This window comes from Cavia porcellus, unplaced genomic scaffold, assembly GCF_034190915.1.
Source record: "Cavia porcellus strain 051 isolate PalLab524CR breed Dunkin Hartley unplaced genomic scaffold, mCavPor4.1 scaffold_28, whole genome shotgun sequence".
In the NCBI taxonomy this organism is placed as follows: domain Eukaryota; kingdom Metazoa; phylum Chordata; class Mammalia; order Rodentia; family Caviidae; genus Cavia; species Cavia porcellus.
The window spans coordinates 29,951,814-29,971,613 of record NW_026947511.1 but is presented as its reverse complement, the minus strand read 5'-3'; the positions used below and the strand labels follow the sequence as shown (position 1 = coordinate 29,971,613).

General features: G+C 47.4%; 1 long non-coding RNA gene across 3 annotated transcripts; it reads left to right on the top strand.

The window, feature by feature from the left end:
* Window positions 1–440: 440 nt before the first annotated feature.
* LOC106028544 (uncharacterized) lies at window positions 441–14,249 on the top strand. 3 transcript variants are annotated; one of them, XR_010044002.1, is made up of 6 exons: window positions 441–603; window positions 843–1,854; window positions 3,840–5,708; window positions 5,972–6,064; window positions 6,212–6,354; window positions 13,763–14,249. It is a non-coding gene; the product is annotated as an uncharacterized LOC106028544 (long non-coding RNA). The 3 variants fall into 3 exon arrangements; XR_010044001.1 differs by lacking the exon at window positions 3,840–5,708 and having other exon boundaries at window positions 461–603; XR_001202175.2 differs by lacking the exons at window positions 843–1,854; window positions 3,840–5,708 and having other exon boundaries at window positions 464–603.
* The last annotated feature ends 5,551 nt before the right edge of the window (window positions 14,250–19,800 follow it).

Below are 19,800 nucleotides of genomic sequence, written 5' to 3'. Positions count from 1 at the left end.
CTTAGGGATGAATAGTGGGGATTGATATTCTAAGTAGTCATCCAACACCTTGGGTGGAGGACCAAAACCTCCCTTCCACTAAAAGTCTCTGTTAGGTCCTTACACTTGCTGATTTGTACCCTATTTGATCCCCATTTAATCACTATTGCCTAAGCGATTCTACTCGCAGTCTTGTTGGTTCAGCATAGTCGTGTCCCATTTCATGCCCATCTTGTGGCTTCCCAATGGATAGGCTTTGCCTGAGGTTGCTCAGGGACCAGCAGCACTGTCTGGGTGAGCTAGGCAGGGAAAGCGCCCCGAGAAGGCTCCAGGCCAGGGCTCAGGAGGGCTCCTGGAGCAGGCGGCAAGGAGGGAGACGACAGACGAATAAAAAGGCCTCCAGGAAGGTGAGACCAGGCAGGCGGGCGGGCACTTCCGGCGCCCCGTCCCCTCACCCCCAGGGAATAGCTCAGCCTCCCCGCAGCCCCGCGCATGCGCAGCCGCGCCCCGCCGGCTCCACGCGGAGGCGCCTGATCCCGACGCCGCTAGGCGCGCGGTTTCTGATCCGCTTTCGCTTCTCTGTCTTTGGAAACCTGGAGCTCGGCCCGCTGAGGTTGCGTAAAAGTACGTTTCGAAAGCGGATGAAGACTGTGCAGCGCGTCTCAGTGGTCTGCGGGTCCCCAAGGGTCTTGTGCAACCTGGCGGTTAGGGGGAGGGAGTCGGGGGGCCCGGGTGGCTCCCGGCACCCCCAGCCCGGGCCAAAGAGCCGCTGATGAGGCCAAGCGGGCCGAGCAGGGCCGGGGGCGCTGCGGAACCGCTGAGGGCAGCGGGGGTCTTTTCCGATGACGTTCATTTTGCCACAGTTACCAAAGCCACCGCGGGGCGTGGGGCGCGTGCCTGTAATCCCAGGCTGAGGCAGGAGGATCGTCACAAGTTCAAAGCCAGCCTGAACTGCAGAGTAAGAACTTCTCAACCATCAGCAACAAAAAACCCCAATCAGTTGCTGTGTACTTTTTCCTTGTCTGTGTTTGATTTTACGGTAAGAAATGTGCCAATTAAAGTTGTAAAGGGAGATTCCTGCCATTCTCATTTTCTCCGTGTCGCTCTTTGTCCTTTTCTCCACTTGGAGCTCTGGAGCTCGCTGCCTCTCCTGTGCTCCTCCCCTAGCTGGGACCCAGAAGGAAAGTGAACCAATGCTCTGCTAATCTCAAGATCTGAAATGCTGGCCACTGGCAGATTATTTTTCAGATATCGAACACACCTGCAAGAGGCACAGGACAGACGAGTCCTGCAGGCTGCAGTACAGGACTCCATGCACTGGAACTCCGTGAACTCCATGGCTCCAGTCTGGCAGGTCTGCTTTGAGGCCTGAGTGACTTCCTCCTTGCTTTGGAAATCCCCAGCCTGGCAATTTGGTGACTTTGAGCCCTCTGTGCCCTGCAGTGTGAGACAGCCAGCGGGGGTGACCAGTCGGTGAAAATTTCAACAAGTTTTGTTTCCACTGTCTGCAACTCCGTTTCCTGATTTTCTTTTTTTGGTGGTGCTGGGAACCAAACCCAGGGCCACAAATGTGCATGCCAGGCAAGTGCCATACCTGGGAGCCACACTCCCAGGCCTCCCTTGGTGTCTCTGTGCCTTTCAGCAACTCCGCTGGGGATTAACCTGTGCTGATGTCATAGGCAGCTAAATTAGACAGAAATGAATAGTCAGGCAGGGCAGGGGCCAAGGCATGCGAAGATAACAGTGAATCTGGCTGAGGCGCATCTGGTGAAGGCCAGGCCTCAAGATAAAGACGAAATGGTCTCCCCGAGGAATAAGCAGTACCTGGGAATGTTTTGCAACTTCAGGAAGTCCAGACAGGCATCAGTCATCCAGGTGGGTGAGCAGAGGATCCAGACCCATCCCTTCCCCTCAAAAGCCTTTGATCTTTCCATGGACGCTTGCTGCATGACCTGCTTCCGTATTGGATCCATATTACCTAAGCAGCTGTACTTGTAATCCTATAGGTAGATTATAATTTGACCCACTGATGTTTCTCACCTCCAGATTATTTATTGATTTATTTTTGGTACTGGGATCAAATTCACTACCTTGCGCTTGCCATGCAGATACTTACACTAAATCCCCAGCCCCTTCCCATCTCGGGATTTTGCCTGTTCCAGAGATGGAAAGTGGCTTCAGCTAAACTGGGGCTTTGGGTAGGAGGAGCCAGCCATTAGTTGAGAGAGTGGCCAGTCAGAGCAAAGTACACTCAGGATTTCTTCTTTTCATTGATTTCTGGGCTGGATGATGATTCCCATAGGCAGGGTTCCAAAAGACTTTTCTTTTGGTGATGGACCTGGACCACCATGAGATCATCATCCACTCATCCAGACTGGTGGCTTTGCCCATAACTGGTCCCCTCATCTGCCAGCCATCTCAATCTTGCTTGGACTCATGGGCAATCAGCACTGCTCTGGCACTGCTGAATAACCCCTGCAGTTGGGATCATTATTTTCCATGGACAGCATGGCCTTGTCCAAGCAGACCCTGTATCAGTCGTGAACAAGACTTTTTTTTTGGCAGGGTCTCACTATGCAGGTCAGGCTGGCCTCAAACTCAGTGATTTTCCTGCCTCAGCTGCCCAAGTGCTGGGATTACAGTCATGTACCACCTTGCCTGGTGTACAAAACATTGCTTAATGAGCAGCAAGTTGATGCACAGAGTGGATCTGACTCAAGAGTGAGGATGGCTGAGAGAACAGACCCAGCATAAAGACAGAATGACAGGTCTTTGGAAACCATGTCACGGCAAGGGCAATAATTTACAGCACCTAGGAACTCCTTGTCATCCAGTCTTATGTCCCACCACCTGTTTCAATACATGAGAAGTTGCTTTTCTCATGAATGCTTTATGATCTAGGGACTATTTTAATGTAGAGAAATTTTAAAACATGTATGTCTAATACTAAACATAGTTCTAATACTGTTCAAGATGAGACTAAGAGCCACAGCCTGTTCCCATGGTTAGAAAGCTACAAACTTAATGAGCTTTGACACTCCAGGTGCCAGTTGCAAGATAAGTGGAGCTCAGCCAGGAACAGGTGCCAATTGCAAGATAAGTAAGTAGCTATTTCCAAGTCCCAGAGAGTTATCACTGCAAGGACCTCTGCCAAGTCTCAGACAATGATGGATTCTTTGTGTTGTAAGATAGTAACCTCATATAGTTGCTGTTTCTGTACGAGTGAATTCTGTGTTGCAATTAATGACAAAGACGTGTAACCAACCGTAGGATAATATTATCTGCCTCTTGTACTTCTTTTTGGAAACATATAAATGATTGGAAAACTCCAACCACTGCTGATGATTTGGAAGTGAGAGTCCCATCAGCTCACTAGTATAATAAAGTGGCTTCTTAGAGTTCCTCTATGCCACGTTTCCATTTGGTCTGGTCCTGAATCTGCTGCGTCAGTGAGAGCCAGGTGCACGGCTGTAACCCAGGATTTGTGAGATTGTGACAGAAGGATCATGGTGAGTTCCAGGCCAGCTGGGCTACATAATGAGACCCTGTCACAAACAAAGAAACAAACAACAAATAATTTGTAGTATCCCGATTATTAAGGAAACATAAATAATAAGCCAAAGATGATTCACAAAAGAAATCCAAACAGCCTGTAAAGTTAGAAAAGGATTGTCACTGAGACCTAAAAGGACACAAATTAAGCCCACAGTTTCCCAACTATTCCCACAGGCAAGGATGAAATTTTTAGTGCTGCAAAGATGTAAAGAAATGGGGATGTCCTCCATTTCATATCTGAACAGTCTCAATAGAATTAAAAAATACAGAGTAAGATCGTTAGATGTACATTTTGTTTGTTACAGCAGTTCCACTGCTATGGAAAATCGCCAAGGAAGACATCACAGAGGCGCTCCATGCGCTTCAGGAGCTGCTGGTGTGAGGCCAGGTGTCACCGTGTACACAGCATGGTAACCGTAAAGATGCCGAATAGCGCCAACGGAAAGTTAATAAAGGATATTGCCGTGCATGCATCAGAAAAAGCACCTATTGCTGAGTATGCTGTGGAAGCCACCATTCTTGGAGAAATGGATGTGTCCATGCTGGCAGGATGGAGGGAAGGCCAAGGACACGTCGGGAGGGTCTCACGGCTGACACAAGAAACTTCCCTGGCACGGAAGGTGGTTGAGGAGCATAAGCCTCTCCCTCCCTCAGAGCAGAGCAGCTGTTACCGCCATGATCAGTGTCAGGAAAAGGAAGGAAGGGAGGCAGAGAGGGAGGGAGATCAAGCGAATTTAAAGATCTAGTTCCTTCTGAAGGAATGGGCATCGCTGAGGTTTCCAGCATTACCGATGCGATGCGATGGATACACTGAGGCGCGGCGGCAGGAAGCTGTTCCTGCCAGAGCTCCGGGCTCTGCTGCAACCCTGCAGCTTGTTCAAAATCCGGGTAGCTCCTTAGAGCTAGGATGGGAGGAACCCGCTCTGTGCCCTACCAGAGTCCTGAGAGAAGACTGGGGTTAAAGCGTTGCCTTAGCCACAGACCTGGCTTACATCTTTTTGCTTCCCCAGCTTTGTTCAGTTTCATGAAGAAATCACTATCACATTGGAGCTGTATGAGTGTCATCGATGGGAACTTAGACACGAAGGAGGAGGGGAGCAGGAGAGGAAGAACAGGGCAGCAGGAGACTGAAAACCAAATCTCGAAAAAGATTATTTAAAAAAAAATCTTGATTGGAACAGTCTGAGCTGTTCTTTTGTAGCATTCTTAAAGAAACAGTGTTTAAAAATAAAAAAGAAACAGTGTTTTTATGCAGAACAAAACCAACACAGAGGAAATGGATATTGTTGAAAAGCTGGTTAAACTGGTTCCATGTGACCATGAAGATTTGCTGAATATCTCTCTTTGGCTTTACTAAACCTGTTCTGTGATTCGGGACTGAGGAATAAGACGATACAAGTCGGGCTTCTTCCCAAACCCAGTGCCCTGCTCGGCCACAAAAACCACAAGCAAACAGCAGTGCATGTGCTGTGCTGTATCACTTTGGGTCCCTGTTTGCTGATGCGGTATCACAGGTAGTGAAGATACTCTTTGGATGTTCAAGTAAACGAACTCATCTGAAACATGAATCGTGCTGCTAGTGAGAGGAATATGCAGCTAATCTGTGAGGAAAATAGGCTGAATATGCTTGTGAAAAAGACCCTGAAGCTGAGCATGGTGGCCCATGCCTGTAATCCCAGCACTTGGGAGGCTTAGGCAGGATGATCGTTACAAATTCAAGATCAGCGAGGGCTACAAACTGAGCTGAAGGCCAGCCTGAACTGCATAGCAAGACCGAAAAGCTTAAAAAAAAAAAGACCCTGAAGTTCAAGGATTCCTTGCGAATGAAAATGATTAGAAGCCTTTCCTAGCATGATGGACCAACTGAAAATTTAGTGGTTACACTGGGACCTTGCAGGCCAGGTCTCTCAGGATGAAAGAGGGAGTTTATGATCAAATGGTTGGGGACATTGGCACATGGCAGGCTTGGGCTAGAAACTGGTTCTCCAGGGGCACAAGCTGGTTCCATACCTCAAGGGTCAACTACAACCAGGTGCTGAGTGCGGAAGCTGACTAATGACTGGAGCTGTATTTATGGTCACTCTTGCCCTGCCTTGCTTGCTGAATCTGGGATAATTCCTGCCCTTATTGAATTGCTAGATGCTTAACCAGAAGGTGATGAATTTTTGTGTCAGGTAATGTTTTTGTATATGTGTCAGATAGTTTATGTTTTCTACCAGATGGTTTTCTCCCAAGCCACAAGAGATGTTAATCAAGGAAATGCAGGCTCCAGCATAGCACATAGATCTGATGCACGATAAAAATAACAAAATCCGAGAGGATTTCTTCGATGCTGATCTTCTCTGACCCGTCACCGATTCCGCCTCGTGATACTCCTGTGGTTATGGGAGTCAGTAACAATAGTCCTTTTTTCCCTTTCTTTTTCTTTTCTTTGCAGTTCAGGCTGGCCTTGAGCTCACTTTGTAACCAAAGCTGACTTCAGACTCCCAAGGATCCTCCTGCCTCAGCCTCCCAAGTGCTGGGATTACAGGTATGTGCCACCATGCCCGGCTAATAGTCCATTTCTGTGTGTACTCTCAGTTTAGAGGAAATCTGCCTGGGGTCACTTTGACCTCGGCCTAATTATCCACCCTGAGACCAGTGCGGGTCTGTGATTCTTGCTTTCCTGTTGCTGCAGATCACCTGCAGTTCCTCTGTCTGCTGTGGAGCACAGTTGGTGCTGACACTGTTCACTCCCCTGGCCGTGTCCTGAAGGACCTTTCCCAAAAGACTCCAGAATGAACACTGCGAAGCTGTCAGAGGCTGCCTCCAGTGCCTGGGGTAAGGTTCCGACCTTGGGAAACAGAGCAGGCCTCCAGTTGGGAAATCTGACCTTGAGATTCTTTGTCTTTTTTTTTCCTTTTGTGTTTCTTCTCAGTGTCCCTTTTCAAAAAAGTACACAAGGCAGATCTTAAAGGCACACAGTACATTTTAAATGGTGATGGGTAACTCAGTGTCTGTCCCCCCAGAAACCTAACTTTTAGTTTATATTTTATGAACTTAGGACCAATTTAAGATGAAAACTTACACAATGTTGGTTTTTCTCTATGTTCCTCTAAATGTAAGTTAAAGAATAAAGAGACAAGACTGCAAGCTTGGTTATAATAAGAGAAAATGAACAGATCCCATCTAGCACTCTATGGCCCTTTCTCCTTCACGATTGTTTCTAGGTCTGCAGTGCTCACTGGCAGGGGGAAGGGCACCCAGGGAGCCTGAAGGAGTAAAGGAAATACTGTTATGACGTATGTGGGAAGAATGGAGTGCTGACTGGCACCCCCTAGGAAAATTCTATTTGTAGTTATAAATTTAAGAATAAGAAAGTGATTATTGTAATCCAGCGTGGCCAGCGCATCTCAGAATGCACTCTGATTTCACATCATTGTTTTATATGTTCTATACATTTTTCTTGTCATTCAATTGTTTGTTAATCTGTTTGTTTTGGTACCGGGAATGGAATTCAGGACCTTGTTCTTGCCAGGTGAGCACTTAGGCTGCAGAGCTATCCCCACCTATTAATCTGTTTTGTTTTTTTCTTTCTTTTTTGTTTGTTTGTTTTGAATTGTTTTGGTCTTTTGAGACAGGATCTCACTATGCAATTCAGACTGACCTTGAACTCATTATGTATCCCAGGCTGACCTCCAATTCATCCATCCTCCTGCCTCAGCCTCTGGAGTACTGGGGTTATAGGTGTGCACCGCCACACCCAGCCTTGTTAATCTGTTTTAATAACAAGTTAGGTATAAATTCTCCATGATGAATGTGATCATTATGGTATCAAAAGTGTACCAAAGGGCCAAGGGTTTAGCTCAGTGGCACAGCTCCTGCCCTGCAAGTGTGAGCTACTAAATTTGATTCCTGGTATCCCTCCCCCCAAAAAAGTGTACCAATAAAATTATTTTTTAAAAATTGGCTAAAGTAGGGGCTGGGGATTTAGCTCTGCGGCATAAGCGCCTGCCTTGCAAGCAGGCAGTCGTGAGTTCGATCCCTGGTACCGATAAAAACGAAAAAGACCAAAAAAAAAAAAAAATTGGCTAAAGTACTTGTAATTGCCTCAGTGAAAAACATTCTGAGTTACAAAAAAAAAAAAAAAAAAAAGAGGCAGGAAACAGGGCGGAGGCTGCAGCATAGTGATAGAGCACTGGCCTCGCCTGTGCACAAGGCCGGACTTCATCCCCAGCACTGCCACCAAACAAACAACGAATACCCCACACAAAAACCCCTAGATAGAAGGGATTTTTATAAAAATATAAATCCTTTCAAATCTCACAGGGGAATTTTCTTTTCTTTCTTTTTTTTTTTTTTTTTTTTTTGGTACGGGGGATTGAACTCACAACCTTGTGTTTGCCAAGCAGGAGCTTACACCACTGAGCTAAATCCCTGGCCTTTTTTCTTTCTTTCTTTCTTTCTTTTTTTTTTTTTTAACACAGGATCTTGCTGTGTAGTTCAGGCTGGTTCCACTTGCAGCAATCCTTCTGCCTTGGCCTCCTGAGTGCTGGGATTTACAGATGTGTGCTACCATGCCTAGCCCCACAATGGAATATTAAATGGCCCCTAAAAGGGATGGGGAATAACATGAAGATATGGATATATTACATGAAAGAAGAAAGTTCCAGAGAGCATCTGAATGTAGTCCCATGTCCACCTAAAAGCCTATACTGTGTGTGTATACCTCTGTGTATGTATGTCTGAGTTTATGTGTGGTTATATGTGCATATGTGTGTAAGTCCTGTGTACATGTATGTGCTTGTATATGTCTATAACTGAGGAGATATTAACTAATACTGGTTATCTCTGGACAACGGCATTAGAGCTTCATTTTTTACTCATATCATTATTGTTTCTTAAAATGACTTAGCAGCAAAATAGCAGTTATTCCCAGCTACTTGGGAGGCTGAGGCAGGAGTATTGCAAGTGTGAGGCCAGCTCAGCAACTTAATGAGACACTGGCTTACAACAGCCAGAGCTCTTGTCTTGCATGTGCAAAGTTCTGGGTTCAATCCCCAGTACCAAAGAATTAAGTATAATCAATAATCATAAGAGGTAACAAATTTCCATTTTTAAAAACCAGTTTTCATCTTCAAAGAAAAAAATCACAAATAGTAGATATTTATCATAGAAAATACAGAAAAGCAGCTGAATGTGGTGGCGCATGCCTGTAATTCTAGCACTAGGGAGGCTGAGGCAGGAGATTTGCTGCCAGTTGAAGGCCACTGTGGGCTGCATCCTGAGTTCAAGGCCAGCCTGAGCTACATAGCAAGACTGTGTCTCAGAAAACCAAAAAAAAAAAAAGCACAGGACATAGAAGAAGCTCTCCTGAGGACTGTGACTCTGATTGCAGCAAGTGTCTGGGACAAGCCAGGGTCTACCCTCAGCCCAGCCAGGGCCCCAGGCGACCTTTCACTTCCTGAAAGTGGTGACATTTGACCTATGGACAATGGCTCTGTGGCCCTGCACATGACACCCCCCCCCCCCAGTCTCATGAATCTCATGGGGTTGTGTAGGACCTGGATCTGCAAATGCATCTGACCTGGCAACTGCAGTCTGTGGTCCAGGTGGGGACGAGGTGGGGGAGGCCTCAGGTGACACAGGTGGTGTTTCTTGGCCTGTCTGAGGAAGCCTCGCTTAGAGTGGCCAAGGTGTGCCTGCTGCAGTGACGGGAAGAACACAGCCCTCTCCAGGATTTTGTCCCCTATGTGTTTAGAGACAGAGTCCTGCTATGTAGTCCAGGGTGATCAATGCACGATCTTCCTGCCTGTCTCTCCAGAGAGCTGGGGTACAGGTGCGCACCACCACATCTGGCTTCTGTTCTTACTTTTTTTTCTTTTTTTAAGGAAGGGTCTTGCTTTGTAACGCTGGTTAGTCTCAGACTCACTGTGTTGGTCAAGTTGGCCTCCCACTCACGGTGATCCTCCTTCCCAGCACAGAGAAAAACATTACCTGAGATGGCTTAAGGAAAAGGCTCAGAGCCCCTTCCTTCCGCTGGCCAGCCCAGGAGATGCGTATCGAGACCCAGCCTCAAAGCACAGAAAAAGGAGAGACTTTAACAATAAAAGAACCCCAGCCTCTTCAGCGGTCTCTGTCTTCCTCCGGGTTCTTGTCTGGGGTGTTGATGGTGACATCAGGCCCAGGCGGGCATGGCACTTGTCTGCTGGAGCTGGAGACAAAGCAGCAGGACCCCTCGATTTCTGGGGAGGGCCCTGATGGAGGCCTGGTCACCAGCCCAGATCTCGCAGTTGGTACAACAAGTACTATATCACAATGCTGCTCTCCCAGCCCCTTTAAAATTTGTTTTGGGTACTTGAGCAACTATTCTGAAGCTTGAAAGAGTTTTGGCCCAGACAGGACACTGTAGCTGGTAAAGTCTCAGGTAGAACCGAGGAGCTCCATCTTCCCCACCCCTAGAAATTTACCTGTGACCTCGGGTGCCAAATGAGTGCCAATGGGCTACCTGTGCATCACTGATACCCCTTAGGTTCCACCCCAAACCTAGGCTACTTATATGCCTCCACTCCACGTGTTCCACGGAGAGATCGACAAACCCGGGGGAGATGCCGCCCCCCCCAGGGAATCGGGGGTGTCTCTCTCTGCATTCTCAAAATAAAGGTCATTTATATTTCATACTTCTTATCTTTTCAGCTGCCCACCGGTCCCCCACAGTTCTATCATATAGTTCCCTGACTGGGAACGGCAGATGAGAGATTCCTGGGCCCTCCCAGTTTGAGTCCCCTGCCGTTCAGGACCAGGACCGGACTGCATCCTGCATTAATTCCTCACTTCTACACTTGGGAGCTGTAAACTTGTCACTGCTTGTTCACAAACAACACTGACCCAATTTACCACAGGTGAGCAACCCCCGGAGATTGCTGCTGGGCCAGGCCCCAGGCGGGTTTTCTCCCCCTTTCCATGGGTCTGCGTGACTCTCTTGTCCTTAGATAGCCCAAGGTAGAGTTTTTTAGGTTCTCACGGGCAGAGCTGTTACTAAAACCCACGAAAAATCCGCTCGTATATTGGTGATGGCCAATTATTACGAGCTTTGGAACCACATGGTACTGATCGGTCTAAAATAAGTAAAAAGTGACAACTTACACTTAGTAGAGCACGGTCCATTGCCTCATCTGGCTATAACTCCGTGGGCCAGAACCCACACCAGATTTTATATTGGGGACCACTTCCTGTCCCCACCAAAAAAAACCATACCTATCTATGGCTTATCACACTGATGACAAGTTTACAAACTCTCTATCTTTAAGCCTTTGTTTTGAGAATGTGTGTCCTCTCCCGCCAGTGTCCCTTTGTTTCCTCACTGCTTTCCCTCCCCCTGCCCCGTGCCAACCATCCCCCACCCCGAGATGGGAGGTACACCCAAACAGTGTTGAGAGATACTCGTGGGCCGCTTTAAGCTTTCATGCTGCACCCCAACTCCGCATGGTATCTCAGCTCTCATGCCTGCTCCAGGTCCACGTGGGGTCGGCTCTAACGCCATATCCTAATCCACGCGCCCCCTGACAAGTTCCAGCTCCACGTGGAAGCTTAGCTCCCCTTTGGGCCGCCTTCCCACGCCCCTGCACCACACGCCCACTGCCGCCACCACCTGCCACTGCCACCACCACCTGCCACTGCCACGGCTCCCCCTGCCCTTGCGCGTGCTTCCGGGAGCAGTCCCAGCCCTGCCCCGCACAATATGTTCCGGTGCTTGCCCACCTTCACTCTGTATGCGCTGCCCCCACCCTGGGCACGCCCTGCCCAGCCTCAGAGTTCTGTCCTGCCTTAGGTGCTGTGCATCTCCCAAACAAGCACGTCTCCCAAACACAAGCGCTGCTTTAAACACAAACACAGATAAACAGCAGCTCGGTGGCTCGGCTCAGAGATGCTATTTTTTTACATTCTCAAACCATTTAATCAAGGTTAAATAAGCGGGCAATAGATAAGACTTTGGCTGATAAACAGGAAAGTGGCCACCTGGTAATTTTACCACTCTTGTTTATCAATTAAAGCCTTTAGTAATCTCCTAAACGTTTAACAACTAAAATTAAGAGGTATTTATAGGGGCTGGGGATTTAGCTCAGCAGCATAAGCACCTTCCTTGCAAGTGTGCGGTTGTGAGTTCAATCCCTGGTATCAATAAAAATGAAAAAGACAAAAAAAAAAAGAGGTATTTATAAATACCTTTTGCTGTAAACCACCAGTAACGTTCTATGTTAAGCTTACTGCCTATATTATGCTGTATTGTCACCGATCTCCTGTTTAACAACTAAAATTAAAAAATAATTATAAATTCCTTTTGCTGGGAACTACTAGCTCTTTTCCAAAACAAGGAAATGATATATGCAAAACAACAAGACCAACACTGTGGCAGAAGCCAACTTAAACCTTTCCCAGCCTGTCTGCCTGCCCTGGCTCAGCCCTCCACCGAGCCATAATTAACTATATTCAAGTAATATTAAATAACACTATAGCTGATTTCTCTCCTAAATAAAAAGGTAAACATTAATTAAACAGGCCATCCTCCAAAAATCAGATGGCATTAGACATTTTAATAACATAAAGAGATACTTATATATATGACATAAATAATATGTAGTTCCTAAAATTCTCTGGACCTGTCTTCCTTATGAGAAGCCATTACTAAAATTATAAATACCCTGTTGATTATATTTGACTCCTGCATACTTACTTAATCCTACAGATATCTTCTACTGTAGACCAAATCCCAAACAAAAAGGCAAAACTTGACCTTCAAACTCCACAGAGACCTTCTTAATATGGTTTTTCATATTTTCAACAACAGAGATAACAGTGACACTTGGAGATCTGAGACAGGTAAACCAACACAAGGTGGAGCTGCCTGCCCCCCCCCCATGGACCATGCCTCAAATGCAGAGAAGACACTGGGCAAGAGAGTGTCCCTTCCTGGGGTTCCTTTGGGAACTTACCCAGGGCTACGGGACTGTCCTAGCCACCAGAGAGTGGGTAAGCCATCCTAACTCCCAGCCCTCACAGGAAATGCCAACACTGCCAGATTCACCACCGACAGATCTGCTTAAACTTGCTGCTAAAGACTGACGGGGTTCAGGGCCAACAACAGCCCCCTTTATGGGTGTCCTTCTCAGAGTCAAAGTCCCACTAAAAGTCTCAGATAAGACATTCTCTATACTTGTGGACATAGAGGCCATATGTACAGGGTTCTTCCTGAGTTTTCAGGCTGCTATAGTAAGTCCTCAAACTCTAGTGGGTATTGAGGGTCAACCTACGCCATTTACAAACAGGGCCTATTTTGTGCAGGTTCCAGACTACTTTTTCTCAGTCCACTCAGTGGTGCCAAATCTTCCCTCCACCACTCACTCTACAGTCCTAAATCTTAAAAATGCTTTTTATTCTCTTGTGTTTATACAGGCTGACCCAGACTCTGAGGTCTCAACAGCTTACACCTGTTATCGCTAGTAAACCTCTCCTCAATGCTATAGACCACCTCCTTCCTTTCTTACTCACCAATTTCTCAGACATAACCCTGGTCAAGGCTGACAGATAAATTTTGTCTTCTCACCTTTGTTTATACTTTTTCAGGATACATAAAAGCCTTTCACACAACCAGGGAAACTGCTGATATACTTACTAAAGTCCTCTTACAGCAAATCATTCCAAGGACTACAACCAGGTTACAGTGACCCATACCTGATATTCTTGGCAACCTCAACAGTGATCAAAGTTGCTAGACTGCCATCCTGGTTTCACATCACTCAGGCTAAGTGGTGCCCTTCCAGCCCTAGATCTAACCATCCTTTTGCCTACTCATCTCCATCTCACCAAGGCCTCACAACCACAACTCTCAGGCTGTCATGTTTTGTTGTCCAATTTGGTTTCTAATTTCTTATCCTTTTTTACAGCAGGACTCTTACAGTATTTCCTAAAGACTCCCACGTCATCCATACCAGAGACAAGTTTTACCCACCTACCCTCTTAACTTTTACCCTTTCAGGTGGGGGAGTAATCACCTCTCATGACTTCATTCCTCCTAACCCCACATTTATTTTTCAGAATTCTACCTTACTGTGGCAATAATTCTACCTCAACATGGTCCTGATATAATGACATGTCTAAATCAAAGGCTCCTTCCCTTCTACCTCACTTGGGTCCTTAAATATGATAGTGCCATGCCTCCTCATAACATCTTGTCTCTTTGTTTTTCCAGTTTAACATATGTGCATTCACCAGTGAAGTTGTCCTGGCTAAAACTCCTGGCACCAGCTTCTACATGGGCATCAACCGTCATCCCGTTGACTCCCCTAGACCCCAGTACAGCACCCCCTTCCAGCATGAAGCAGTAAAGAAAGAAATCTTCACCCCTTTTCATAATAATAATCATAAGACGGGATATGAAAGAGTTTTGGCCCAGACAGGACACTGTAGCTGGTAAAGCCTCAGGTGGAACCAAGAAGCTCCATCTTCCCCACCCCTAGGAATTTACCTGTGACCTCTGGCGCCAAATAAGTGCCAATGGGCTACCTGTGCATCACTAATGCCCCTTAGGTTCCACCCCAAACCTAGGCTACTTATATGCCTCCACTTTACATGTTCCACGGAGAGATCGCCGACCTGGTGGGGAGATGCCGCCCCCCCCCCAGGGGGTCAGGGGTGTCTCTCCCCGCATTCTCAAAATAAAGGTCATTTATATTTCATACTTCTTATCTTTTCAGCTGCGCCACTGGTCCCCCACAGTTCTATCAAACATAACACTATGTAATATAACAGCCATGGTTAAATTCCTATCATCTTATTTTGAAATCCTGTATCACTATTATTTTTTGTTGTTGTTGATGTTAATGTTGCTTGGCTTTCATGTTGCTTTTGTTTGTTTGCTTGATTACCTTTTGGCTTTTCTGTCCTTTTTTGTCTTTAAAAATAAACAAATAAATAAATGAAGTTTGTTTTGGGTCAAAGGCCTGCTAAATCGCCCAGGTTGAGCTCAAATTAGTGGTATTCCTGCTTTAGAGTCCCAGAATGCTGGGAGTACAGGTGTGCATCACCACATCCAGTTTGTGTTTTTTGTTTTTGTTTGTTTGTTTTGAGACAGTCTTTGCTAAATTGTCGTGATTGACCTTGAGTTGACAATCCCCCTACCTCGGCCTCCCAGGGTACTGGGATATAGGCACTTGCCACCAGGCTCAGTATTATGGTTTGCATCTAGATGTCCCCTCAAAGCATCATGCAGTCATGAGAGCAGGCTTCTAGAATTTGTGACTGATTCTTGGTCCAATGCTGGGATTATGGATGAGAGCCTGCGTATAACATAAGGGACAGAAATAGTCTTCTCTCTGTGCTCCTACCCTTTGGCTCTTCTTGCTTTTGCTGTCTTCTGTCACCATGAACTGTTGCCCTCTGCCATGAGCCACCCTGCCTAAAAAGCAGCTGAGTATGGACGGAAACTTCCACAAACTGTGAGCTAAACAGATCTTTCCTTCCTTAATGTGGGCATCAAGCATTTTTTTCTCAGCAATGAGAGAAAGTAACCAACACACTCAGTCTTTTTTTTTTTTTTTTTTTTTTATCTTTTTGAGACAAGGTTTCATTATGCAGTTCAGGCTGACCTAGACCTCACAGCGAGCTTCCTGCCTCAGCCCCCCCATTGTTGGGATTACATGCATGCTGTGCCCTCCCACCCAGTCTTGAGGAGTTCTTCAGGCCTGTGGGCAAGTGAGCAGGTAGTAGAGAATTCCCACATTCCTCCCTTCCTCATGACCTCTCGTGTGAGCCAGGGACATTTGTCACACATGAACCCAGGCTGAAGCGCTTGTAGTCCTGCAGCCCTGTGCTCGGGGCAGCATTTGCTCTGCGCTGCTCCTCTGTGGCTCTTGACAGATATAAAATGTCACCTGTGGCCTGTACTAGGACAGCGACACACAGAGTAGGTCCAAGGCTGACTATAGCTGGGCATTCATGACGCACCAGATTCAGTCCTGGTATCAAAATGAGCTCCCAAGCCATGGCCTGGATGTCCCCTGTCCCCTACTTCCCCTTCCTCCTTGCTCCCTCCCTCCCCCCTCCCCCAACCTTCCCACTGTTTCTGTTTCATGAGCAGATTTTGGAAGGGGAAGCAGTAGGCCCGGGTCCTGTCATGCTCCTGGCAGGATAAGGATGGGTGTGGGGCCTGAGGAGCAATGCCCTTTACCCTGGGAGAGCCGCTAAAGGAGGCAGGTAGCTGCACACCACTGAAGCCTGTAATCTCAGGACTTTGAGAGGCCGAGGCAGGAGGATCACCGTGAGGTTGAGCCTGGGCTACATAGTGAGTTCAAAGCCAGGTTGAACTACAGAATGAGACAGTTTCAACAAACAAAGGAATCTGACATGCACACCAGATCAGCAGTCCTTTACTGCCTCAAACAGAATTTTCTGCCCACAGACAGCATTTTTTTTTTTTTTTTGTCTTTTTGAGACAGGGTCTCACTGTGCAGTTCAGGCTGGCCTTGAGCTCACTTTGTAGCCCAGGCTGGTCTCAAACTCACAACGATCCTCCTGCCTCAGCCTCCCGAGTGCTAGGATTACAGACATGAGCCACCACACCCGGCTATACAGACAGCATTTCTGACCCTGAGATCAGATAGATCTGGTGAGTCATAGCATTTACATCTCTGTCCTTGTCTTAGGCCATAAGGACAGACTCTCAGCCCCACGAGGAGTTCTGGTTCTCCATGGGGACAAGATGGTTTAAATAAGGGTGATTATTCAGTTAGAGTAGCCTCGAACTCACAGTAATCCTCCTGCCTCAGCCTTCTGAGTGCTGGTATCACTGGTGTGCACCACCACGCCCCCTCCTTAATCAAGCCTGGCTTAAAGACTGTCGATCAGGTAGAGTCTTGCAAATCAACAGGCCACCAATTGATGCCTGTAGTTACTATTATTATACTGTCAAAGGCTAAAGTTACAACTATTTTGTTTAAAACTCTTAAGTGGCTATTTATTAAATTTTTTTTTTTTTTGAGACGGGGTCTTGCTATGCAGTTCAGGCTGGCCTTGAGCTCACTTTGTAGCCCAGGCTGGTCTGGAACTCGCAATGATCCTCCCGCCTCAGCCCCTGGGTGCTAGGATTACAGGTGTGAACCACCACACCTGGTTTGTGGCTATTTATTTATTATGTATTTATTTTGTCTTTTTGAGACAGCATTTTTCTAAACAGTACAAAGTGACACTGAACTCACTATGTAGCTCAGATTAGCCTTGAGCACAGGAATCCTCTTGCCTCAGCCTCACAAGTGCTGTGATTCCACATGTGCACCACTACCCTGGCTAAGTGGCTTTAAACAAATTTTTTTGTGTTTTTCTTTTTTATTGGTACTGGGAATCGAACTCACGACTGCCTGCTTGCAAGGCAGGTGCTTATGCCGCTGAGCTAAATCCCCAGCCCCATAAGCGGCTTTAGTTTTGATTCTTGAACTAGGCAACGCTTCATCCTGTAACACAGAATAAGTGTTTCTGTGTTATAGAAAGCTCAAACAGAAGAGCTTGGCTTTGTGGAGGAGAAGGGCTCAAGAAAGCAGAAACCAGGAGCAAACAGTGCATTGCTGTTTTCTGTGGTACTTTTCCTGTAAGGTGGAGACCGGGTGGCCCAGGACATAGCATCGGGTCAGGCAGGCGCTGGGGTGAGCTTGAAGCAGAGCGCTTGGCCAGCATGTGTGAGGCCCTGGCCCATTCCCAGCATCATGCACTCACAGACAAAATGATACTAGGGCTCTCCCTTCCTCCCTTCTCTCTCTCTCTCTTTCTCTCTCTCTCTCCTCTCTGTGTCACTCTCCTTTCTCCTTTCTTTTTTCTGGGGATCTAAGCCATCACCTTGATGCTAAGCCTTTTTTTGAGACAGGTTCTCAATAAATTGCCAAACTCTCCAAGCTGGACTAGAGTTTGCGATCTTACTGCCTCAGGTGTGCACCAACATGCCTGGCTTTTTTTTTTTTTTTCTTTTAGTACTAGAACTCATGGGCACTCTGTCACACCCGTATGTCCCCAACCCCTTTGCTGTCTCTCTTTCTTTCTTCCTTTCTCTCTTTTTTCTTGAGACAAGGTCTTGCTAAGTAGGTAAGCTGCCCAGCCTGGCTTTGAACTTGGGATCCTCCTATTCAGCCTCCCAAGTAGCTGGGGCTCCAGGCCTGTCATGGCACCCAGCTAGTACATCTTTAGTATAGAGATTAAAACAGAAGGGCCTTTATCTGCATACTGCTCAAACTATGCTACTGGGCTTGGGAAATTTGTCTCTTGCTTTTTCTGGTGGTGGCGAATTCCTATAGCCCCAGCTGCTCAGAAGGCAGGAAGATTGCAACATTGAAGCTCCTGTGGACCATTTAGCAAGACCTTGTCCCAAAGTAAAAGAGGCCAAGGTTGTAGCTCAGTGGTAGAGGACAGCGTTAGTTTAATCCCCAGTGCCTACAAAACAAAACTACAACAATCGTAGCTTGCATTTGGTGAGATGCAACATTACTAAGGCAGCTCCATCTTGAGTTTTGTACTGGTCTCTGGGCCTTGTGCAGGAGCCTTGTCGCAAACCACAGCCTCCTATAGTTTGTATTTAACAGGAAAAACTCTGCGCACCGTTTTAACTCTTCCTCCCCTCACCACAAATTCTTAAGCTCCTTAGAAACCTGAATTCCTGGACCCCTGCTAATAATCAAGTGATACAGCCTGGTTCTTGGCTGCTCCTGGGCTCAGGGACGAGTGGGTGTCTTTTCACCTTTGTCATCAGTCACTCTCAGGCCTGCCCACTCTAAACAGGGCACAGCAAGGGCTCTGGACCAAGGTGCTTCGAGCCAGTGGAAGAAACAGACCCTGAGGCTGGGGGTGGGGGGAGCTCAAGGGAGCCAGGGAGACCAGATGAGGCCAGGAGAGCTGGGCAGGTGCTCGACTGGGTAGAGATACCCAGCTGATTGGTGCAGGGGTGGGAATTAGGGAGATCCCAGGCCTTCCTGCAGGGTGTGTGTGTGTGTGTGTGTGTGTGTGTGTGTGTTTGCCTCTCCATATACTTCAGGTCAGCCTTGAACTCACTGAATAGTCCAGCGTAGCCTTGAAGTTGCACAGATCCTCCTGCCTCAGCCTCCTGAGTGCTAGGATTACAGGCATGCACCATCATGCCCAGTTTAAGACCCTGGGTTTAATCCTTGTACTAAAACAGTTAGAAGGGGGGAATATTTTTTGCTTTCATTTTGTTGAGTTTTTATTTTATTCTGTTTTTTTGAGACAAAGTCTCACTATGTAGCCCAACCTGGCTTTGAACTGTCAGTGAAACAGGAGCGGGGCTGAGAGCAGGCATGGTGCAGCGACCAAGGCTCCCCAGTCTCTGTTCCGGCCTGGTCTCTGCTCTTCTGCAGCTGGGATCCCTGAATGCCAGGCCTGCCCGCTATCTGAGCCAAGGGCTGCTCTACCGTCCTCTGCTCCATGAAGGCCCTAGGCCTCCATTGTGATGTCCAGCACCTCAGTATTGCCCTGCCCTGTCCTGTGATGCATGCTGCTTCCGGGTGTGATGTTAAGACAGGGCCCAGCCAGTGCCACTGAGGACTGTGGTCCAGGCAACACCTGGAGCCAGCTTCGAGCTGGTCGTGATGACAGCTGGAGCACCGGGTTACATTCTAAACTGGGCACAGTGTTGTACACCTGCAGTGTCAACACTGGGAGGCTGAGGCAGGGGCATTACACACTCAAGCCTAGCCTGAGGAGTTTAGTATATGGTGGTGCACATCTGTAATCTCAGTAATCAGGAGGCTGAGGCAAGAGGATTGCTGTGAGTTCCAGGCCAGCCTGGGCCACATAATGAGTTCAAGGTCTCAAAAGAAAAAAAGTCAAATTCTCTTAGTGCTGTCGCCCTGGGTGAGGAAGTGGGCAGTGGGACTTGTGTGGCACATGCTGGCCACCCCCACAGAGAAACTCCAACAACCAAGCAAGTCAGAGACAGCTCCAGGGAGAGGAGCAGGGAGCAGTGACAGAGCGCACAGGGGACCAGAGGGGCTGGGGACTTTCCTGGAAGGAACTCGCGCTCTATAAATCCTCCCAAACCAGGGGTCCAGGCGGTCAGCCAACCTGGGATTGAAAATATCAAAGAAAAAAAAAAAAATCTGGAGGGAAAGAGGAAAGGAGAAAGGGAAGTAAAAGAACGAAGATGAGCTCTGTGAGGGTCCCGCTCCCACAGCGAGTATGCCCTGCCAAGAGAATTAAAACTCAAAAAAGAGAACCCCATTGACAGCAATACAG